Consider the following 9,575-nt stretch of genomic DNA (forward strand, 5'->3'; position numbering starts at 1 on the left):
TGGAACAAAATGCCTCAAATCATGAATGCAGTGTCCGATTGCCATGAAAGGCCTAAGAAGAAACGCACCCTTTTCACATTGGCCTATTATAGCGCCACCAGGAGGCCACAATAACGTACCTGACCTGGCAGAGACCTGTGCTCAGAGAAGCACTTTTTCTAGTTAGGAATGATTTAGTCAAATTGTCGGTCCATAATACATTTACTGTCTATGTACTGTAGGTATGGAGATCACAGTGAAATTGTGATCAAATTCAATGACCCCTGGAGGTACCCAAACCCTACATTGAGATCCACTGATCTACAATATGGCAAATTAAGAACTAACTAGAGACACCATGATTGATATACTGTTTGGTGCATCTCATGTGTTTGGTAGTTGAAGAAACTCAGCATTTATGAATGAAACAGTGTCATTCATTAGTAAACACTCCCCCACTCTGTGTGCAGTGCAAAGGGCCTTGATCAGCCACATCCTGAAAAGACAGGAGAGGATACGTAAAATTATATTATATTAGGCAGTATCGTCTCAACAACCTAAGAGTCTCCAGATAAATATAAATCCTTGTCTGCAGATTTGACTCGAATTTAAAAACAATAAAAGACTAGGGGTCCTTTAGTTTAGGGTGTTTCAGCAGGATCCCAGCTAATTTGGTGAAATATTTGGTGTAGAGGAAAACAGGGAGGGGTTTTCTATACTATATACTTCTGGGTCACTGTTCAAAATTATTATTTTATAATGACAACACAAAAACAACTAATAATAATAATACAATGTATGCAGCCTGTAAAATGAATACTTACTCATGTACCCTGTAGCAATACAAGTATACAAGGCATAAAGACTGTATTGTTCACAGTAGTTATGGGGTAAGTACAACACATATTTGATAACATTTCTGTAATGATAAAGCACACATAGAGGACATGTTGTGGTTAAACCTTTATTAAATCAAAAAACCAAAAACATTATCAACCTTTATTTATTTATTTATTTATTATTGATACACACAGGAGAAAGGGCTTTAATTGTACTCTTTGTGGCAAAAGCTTTAGTCAATGCTAAAGATTACTTTTTGTTGCTCTCCTTCATGGAGCTACTTGCGGATTATACCAGGGTCAGTCCACCTTAGGTGAACACGCACTGACCCTCTGCACCTTAATCCCCATGTATAACGCACAATCTTTTTTTTATTTATTTTTTTATTACTGCGCTCTTTTCTCTCTAAGCACCTTAGCGTCTATAAGTATATCATGCACAGTATACATACATTGCTGCTATGCTCAGGCACCTTAGTTTGTCTCTTATCTCAGGTACTTTGTAAATATGTAGATAACTTGTTTTTTGGCCTTCTATTGTTCTCTGTTGATCTCCTTCCCACTTAACCCCCTACCCCTCTTCTTTTTCTCTCTCCCCACTCTTCTTTCTACGGAATTTAACGTTGCGATGGGAGTGTTGTACAAAAACAAATTTCACCCACTTTTTTACCTTGTAAACCTGTGATGTGACAATAAACCTGATTCTGATTCTGATTCTTATTTTTCCAGGTATTAAAGTGTTTATTTTAGTTCAGAGAAACAGAGAAAATGTAAATATGTAATCTGTAAAAACAATTCCGTAAAAGTAAACTAAGTTAACTCTCAGCTGTCTCAGACATCTACCAAATATGTACTATGATAATTTAACAATACAAACAACACAGTGAACAGCTACACAAAACCAGCAGCTTGTCAGCACTTTACTGCACCATTATGCTTGCATATCAATGAAAATAATAATGAACAAGACTCGTTTTAATCCAGACAAATGTGGACAGATAGTGGTGCTCATGTTATACCAATAACCTATAGGCTGGAGGGAATAATACAAGATTATAAAAACAAGCAATTGAAATTACATCATGTTAAATGGAAAACAAGATCCATACACAAGATGAAACAAAAATCTATATACAGAAACAAATAATGTTTATTCAGTCGTGTTGATATTGTCATATTATGAGATTCCTCTGCTTTAGTATCCTTGTCATTGACATCCTGGATTAGACTGAATGATCATCTATGTGTGTCTGTGTGTGACTAAACTGCAACTAAAGGCTTCCCCCCTGTATGAGTCCTTGTGTGTTTGTTTAGATTACCTGTGTTAGCAAAGCTTTTACCACAAACTGTACAACAAAATGGCTTTTCACCTGTATGAGTCCTCATGTGTGTTTTTAGATTACCCAGTTGAATAAAGCCTTTACCACAAATTGTACAAGAAAGGGGCTTTTCACCTGTATGAGTAATCATATGCGTTTTTAGAGTACTTTTCTGAGTAAAGCCTTTACCACAAACTGTACAAGAAAATGGCTTTTCATCTGCATGAGTCATCATGTGTGTTTTTAGATGAGCCTGTTGATTAAAGCCTTTACCACAAACTGTACAGGTATAGGGCTTTTCGCCTGTATGAGTCATCATGTGTGTTTTCATAGCATTTTTCCGATTAAAGCCTTTACCACATACTGTACAAGAAAAGGGCTTTTCGCTTGTATCAGTCATCATGTGTATTTTAAGATGACTTGTGCTAACACAGCCTTTACCACAAACTGTAAAAGATAAGGGCTTTTCGCCTGTATGAGTTTGTTTCGCTGATGTCAGGTCTTGGGACAGCTTCCGCTGTCCTCCCACATTTTGTGTCTTGTGTGATTTCAGTGTGTTTAAAGCTGACGGATCTCCCATAGTCTCCTCCCAGTCATCACTGTCTTCAGTGTCTGATTCAGAACAGTGTGAAGAGAGGAGCTGGTCATCACTAGTTGGTTGTGATGTTCCACAGTCCTCTACATCAGCTTGTGTTTTCATGTGTTCAGTTGAGGTGCTGGCTACAGGCTCTGTCTCTCTGTTTTCATCATCATCTTCACTTTTCACTGCTAGTAATGTCAACGTTGACCCACCAGCCTCTTCTGGTCTTTGAAGTAGCTCCTCTTGTTCCTCTTTAATCTGTGGAGGTTGTGGTTCCTCCTGGAGCAGATTGGGGATCCTCTCCTCTTCAGGGGAAACCTCCTCTTTACACACAGGGACATGCAGGAAGTCTGCGAAAAAGATACAATGAGACTCTATAAAATGTTTGAATCTTGTACATCCACTGCAGTACATCAGTGCAGAGTTATGGCTGGAATAAGTATCAACAGATTACTCTTTGCCCACAACTGAACCATCGTCTGATTCATGGTACATTTAGATTGATGCAGCGGTCCATGCATCAATGTAGTCACATTGTTAATGCTAAAATCGATAACCGATTCATATCGGTTCAACTTTGCACCCTCAGTAGCGGCCCACTTTCACCAATAAAATAAATAAAGAGAGTGTGCTTGAAACTTACTGAGATCCAGATGGTCTTCAGGTTCCTGTTTAATATAAACAGTGCTGGCTGGAGAACTGATCTTCACCTGCAGACTGGACTCCACACACTGATCTGGAATGAAGGAATACAGCACACACTTTAATAATATGGACTTTGGTAAGACACAAATACAAACTTTAATAATAAGGACTTTGATGTGATGTGAATAAGGACTGTAATAATAAGGACTTTGTGACATAAATAAGGACTTCAATAATAAGGACTTTGTGACATAAATAGAGATTTTTTTTTTAAAACAATTTTGAATCTAATCTCAAAATGAAAGAACTTCAGCAAGCATGTTTTTTGTATTGCATATTAGAAACAGCCAATCAGTTTGATAACAGATGTATGATCCTAAAATAGATGCTGTCAGGTGGAAACCAGGTGGACAATAATTTACGAGAAAAAAACACTTAAAAATGTTAAAATATGGAGATACAAGGTTTCTGCCCGACAGCAACGATATGTTATAAAAAAAATTAACAGCTGCTATAATAGAACAGTGAGAATCAGGATGTGAATCTCAGGATTCACATGGGAACAGTGGCTCCATCTAGAGTTACCAAATGGAAATCACGTACTCAGGATGCAGCAGGATGTTGCGTCATTGAAAACGAGTGCTTCCAAACACCAACACTTAGAAATTGCACTGAATTTATTGACAGAAAGTAGCTAATAACATGTCTATGGTGGAGTTTTATGAAACAAAAACTTTGCAGCTAGTAAGAGGATAATTCAAGATTTCTTTACAGCTTCAATGTTGTTGGTGAGTTTAACGTTGTTTAATACAATCAGATAGGACTTTTCTGTTTGGATGTATGAGCTGTCAAGGGTTGGTATAAAACTCTAGAGTCCAGATATAAAAAAATAGGATCTAAGAGTTGCTTGCGGCTAGTTGTGTGTGTAACAGACATACCAGCAATGTGTAGTTTAATGTTTTTTGTGTGTGTGTGTGTGTGTGTGTGTGTGTGTGTGTGTGTGTGTGTGTGTGTGTGTGTGTGTGTGTGTGTGTAACAGACTGCCTGCAGTGTGTAGTTTGATGTTGTGTGTGCAACAGACATACCTGCAGTGTGTAGATCGATGTCCATATCAAAATCAATGTCCAGCAGTTTGTTTTGTTTCTCCAGCAGAGTTTCTAGTGTCTCTACCTCGATCTGGAAGAGGTCGCACATGAACTCTGCAGCCGCACTGAGGCGCTCCAACACAAACACTCTGACAAGCTTCACACAACAAACATCAGCACCATGCTGCTGTTTGTCCAAAACACACAATATCTCCTGTCCCACCGACGACATGTGTTCATTTATCTTCAGCCGTACAGACTCCATTTGACACGTTTTTACCTCCTTTATGGCCTTTAGCCCCCTGGTGGAAGAGGTGTGTACGTGAAGATAAAGCCTCCTGTAGCTGTGGAAAGACAGTCTGTCCTTCCTCACTGTGAGTCCTGAGAGTTTAACTGTGGTGTGTCCTGGAGTCTGAGCAGGAGACAGAGTGGAGAGTTGGAGTGAAAACACCACCTTTTATCTTGAAGAGGAGAAACACCTCCTCCCACCTCCTCACATTCTTCCAGTTCACTGCAGTCAGGGTCCATTTCAATGTGAAAGGCTCATAACAAAAGACAGTGTAATGATGGGCCATCATCAGAGAAACATTTACATAGATGCAAGTTCCAATGTCTTTTCCAATGTGCACTTGGTGGACATTACAATGATACGCGGAGTGTTTACTACTGAATGATTTTATTTCAGTGATTTTGTTCTTCTTTTACATAGCATGTGAATGCTATGTAAAACAACACCGTCACAACACCGTCACACCCCCTAACATCCCGGACACTCTCATATCTAACATCTGCACCTCTGCCAAAAATCTTGGTGTAATTCTGGATAGCGCCTTTAAGTTCGACAAACACATCAGTTCCGTTGTTAAAGCTAGTTTCTTTCAACTCAGACTTCTCGCTAAGGTCAAGGCCTATCTCCCCCGACCACAACTAGAAATAGCTATCCATGCCTTCATTTCCTCACGACTCGATTACTGCAATTCCCTCTACACCGGTCTAGAACAGTCATCTATCAGGCGCCTACAGCTGGTCCAAAATGCTGCGGCCCGCCTTCTTACTGGCACAAAAAGACGTGAGCATATCAGTCCAGTCCTAGCCTCACTTCACTGGCTCCCGGTCAATTTTAGAATTAATTTTAAGGTCCTTTTATTTGCTTTTAAATCTCAACATGGGCTAGCTCCACCATACCTCGCTGAGCTTATAGAACCACATAATCCAGCCAGGGTCCTAAGGTCTGCTGATCAGTCATTACTGATCGTCCCTCGAACCAATAAAAGGACCAGGGGTGGCCGCGCTTTTGCTGCTGCCGCCCCCGCACTTTGGAACGGCCTCCCTCTCCCCATCCGATCCGCCCAGTCCATCGGGGTTTTCAGATCCCTCCTTAAAACCCACCTTTTCTCTCTGGCTTTTAATTGCCCTTGATCCACTACTGTGTCTTAACAATGTATTGTTTTTGTCTGTGCGCCTACGTGCGCTTATTGAATTATGTTGATGCTTTGTTTGTCTCAACCCTGTACAGCACTTTGGTCAGCTTCCGTTGTTTTAAATGTGCTTTATAAATAAAGTTTGATTTGATTTGATTTGATTTGAATGAGTTTAATTCTTGAACTATAACAATGTCGTTACTTTCATTTCAACAATACCCAGAGCAACGTGTTGTGCAGATGTTAAAAGTTGGCATACTGATTGACAGACATATAGACAGACTGAAACTGTAGATAGATAAACAGACAGACAGACAGACAGACAGACAGACATGTAACACCCAGGCTGAAATAGGGGTTACTAACATACATGAATTTAACACCACTCGACTACGCCAGTTGGAATTGCACCAACAACCAATTAAGGCTTTAATTTTTTAGCAATACAGGTTTGTTTAGCAGAGCTTTAAAAATGGGTATGAGGCTCAGTGAAGACACCAGAATATATACAAAGTGGACATTTTATTTTCATTTAAATAACACTTTTGGCCACAGTAGGCTATAACAGATTAGTTACCACAGTGACAAAACTGCTCCTGAATTAAAACAGGAAAAGACACGGAACAATGAAAATACTTGACTTGTTGTTTCTCTTTCCAGAATGCAACTCACAATATGTTGGTTTCATTAACCCAACTATCAAAATCATGGCATCAAAAGACATTTCACTTCTTTGGTTCAGTAGTGTTCTTCATTTTCACATTAATCACGATTTCAGTTCACCAAAATACATGTTCAGATCACATTAATTCACTTTTTCATATATTCACTCTTATTCAATATTTGAATTGACCCTTAATGTTCAATAATACTCTTTAACACTAAAGTATAATTTCCACAGCATATGATCTGGCTTGTACCCTGTTTAAAAGTGCATTATCAAAGTGCATTTTTAAGGTGCACTGTCCCTTTAATTAGTGGCTACCAAAAGCGACGATACTTCTGTGCTGCTCACAGGACACTGAAATTAAGGTTTGGAATGCTTGTGTTCCACAACATTGACAAAATATAATATATAGAAAATAACTCGATGTGTTACTCAAAATCATCATAACAGTGCATGTTTTCATGAATCAAAGCATAAACAAAACAATAAAAACCCAAATCAAAATATTCACTGTATATAGGAGCCCTTACAAACACCCCGCTCTGAACAACGGAAGCGCACGTAGGCACAAAATGGCGTCACCCATAGACAGTTTCAGTTTCATTCAAACTTTTCCTCCGATAAAAGATGTCACTTTAAACACTCATTTACCCAATAACATTTAGCAAAAATACCTAATTACTAAAGCATGCTCTTATAAGATAAAACGTTGGTTTGTTTACATTGTACTGACCTGAATTAAAACAGAAAAAGACACGGAACAATGAAAAGACTTGACTTGTTGTTTCTCTTTCCAGAATGCAACTGAAGAGAACCGGAAAGGGTGCTCCCTCGTATTGGGTCCCCAGAGAAACTGGGCTAAGAACAAACGTTCCGTCCTCACTGCTCCATGGATGTTTAACATGAAATGAAAACAGTAGTAGGCCTACAACGAAATTGTAGAAAATAATTATCAGACTTTAAAATACATATAAATGGGGTCACACTCTCTGGGGGGGGGGGGGGGGCACACATATCAAAATCAATGTCTAGCAGTTTGTTTTGTTTCTCCAGCAGAGGTTCTAGTGTCTCTCTCTGGAAGAGGTTGCACATGAACTCAGCGCTCCAACACAAACACTCAAGCTTCACACAACAAACATCAGCACCACGCTGCTGTTTGTCCAAAACACACAATACCTCCTCTCCCACCGACGTCATGTGTTCATTTATCTTCAGCCGTGCACTTCTTCTTCTTCACTACTACTCCTTCTTCTTCTTCTTCTTTTTATTTTACAGCGGTTGGCATCCAGTTTTTGGTGCATTGCCGCCACCTTCTGGCCCATATTATGGATCAGACAAACTTCTTGCTTGAATACTACTGTATCTAATTCCCTCTCCCCACAAACACACACACACACACACACACACACACACACACACACACACACACACACACACACACACACACACACACACACACACACACACACACACACACATTTAACTACTATATATCCTATCATACACTCCTGTTTCCCTTAAGAACTCTAATAACACTCTAATATGTTTCCTACCTTCCATTCTTAATAAACCCTTTAGGGTAAATTCCTGCATCCCTAAGTCCCTCATCTGATTCCTCATTATATCCCTCTCTGACCCATACCCATACCCTCTACAATAAGTATGCTCCACTGATTCCTCTTCCTGACAACCCTCACATAACCCAGACTGATGTTTTCCTATCATTTTTAATGTTCCATTTAGTGCACTGTGCCCTAACCTTAATCGTACCAATACTATCTCCTCTCTCCTCTTCGCACTACCCACCCTTTAAATTTGACACTCCTTTGAACACTATATAAGTGTCTCCCTTTCACCTCACAATCCCATTTTCCTTGCCACATTCTATTAACTTTATTCCATACTACACTCTTAACTTCCCCTTTACTAATACTAACCTTCATCTCTACTATGCCTTTCTCTAATGCCTTCCTAGCCAACCCATCCGCTGTCTCATCCCCCTTCACCCCTACTAGTGCTGGAACCCACACACATTTTACCTGACCTCCCTGCTGTACTATTCTTGTGACTGACTGAAGGACTTCATACTATAACCCTTCTACTCAAGTAAAATGACCTCAAACTATCTAGAACTGAAGCTGAATCTGTACATATAAGTACTTTCTTCAACCTAACTGTTTCCACCCACCTTAGTGCAACCAATACCCCTAACATATCCACTGTATACACCCCTAGACTGTCAGATGTCCTTCTGTTAATCCCAACTCCCTTTGATGGTATACTGCCACCCCAAACCCTGTCACTCCTGAGTCCTGTCTCAGGTTGCTTTGCTCCATCTGTACACACATGTACAAATTCACTGTACTCATTTAACAAATGGTGGTTAAATACTTTAACCAGGTGTACTTGCATTGTCTCTCTCCTTTGTTTCCATCAAATGCCAATCTACCTCTGGATACACCATTCTCCATGGCGGCACTATACCGGATATACTACTGTTGGACTTAACTTCATGCATCCACCCCAAATTCCTTTGCTATGTCATTCCCCACCCGACCAAAGCTATCTCTCTTACACTTCCCATAATCCCAGGATTCCTGTAATACTCCTTTAGTAGGGTTAGTATCCCTGTGTCCCTGAAACGCCTCACATTGCGAGGTCTTATTGGTCCTAAATTGTGACTTCATCCCAAAAATTAGACCCAAGGGTTGTGGGTTGAGAACCACTGGCCTATAGCAATGATTATACAGGAATATAGAGTGGGCAGAGGATGGGCCGTGGGTAGCGTGGGAACCAACGCCCATCCTGCGACATTAACAACACAAATCATCACTTTATTGTATTCACATACCAGTAGACTAACCTTTTTCATCATCTAAACTGACCATTTTATTGACCAAAATAATTTGATCACGAAATAAACTGTTAACATCTTGAGGTTTGCTTTGTCAACTTGTCTATATGTAAATATCTCTGATGATGGCCCATCATCATCATCTAGGTGTCTTTTGTTATGAGCCTTTTACATCGAAATGGTCCC

This window comes from Gymnoscopelus microlampas (genome assembly GCF_963454915.1).
Source record: "Gymnoscopelus microlampas genome assembly, chromosome: 19".
Taxonomy (NCBI): Eukaryota; Metazoa; Chordata; class Actinopteri; order Myctophiformes; family Myctophidae; genus Gymnoscopelus; species Gymnoscopelus microlampas.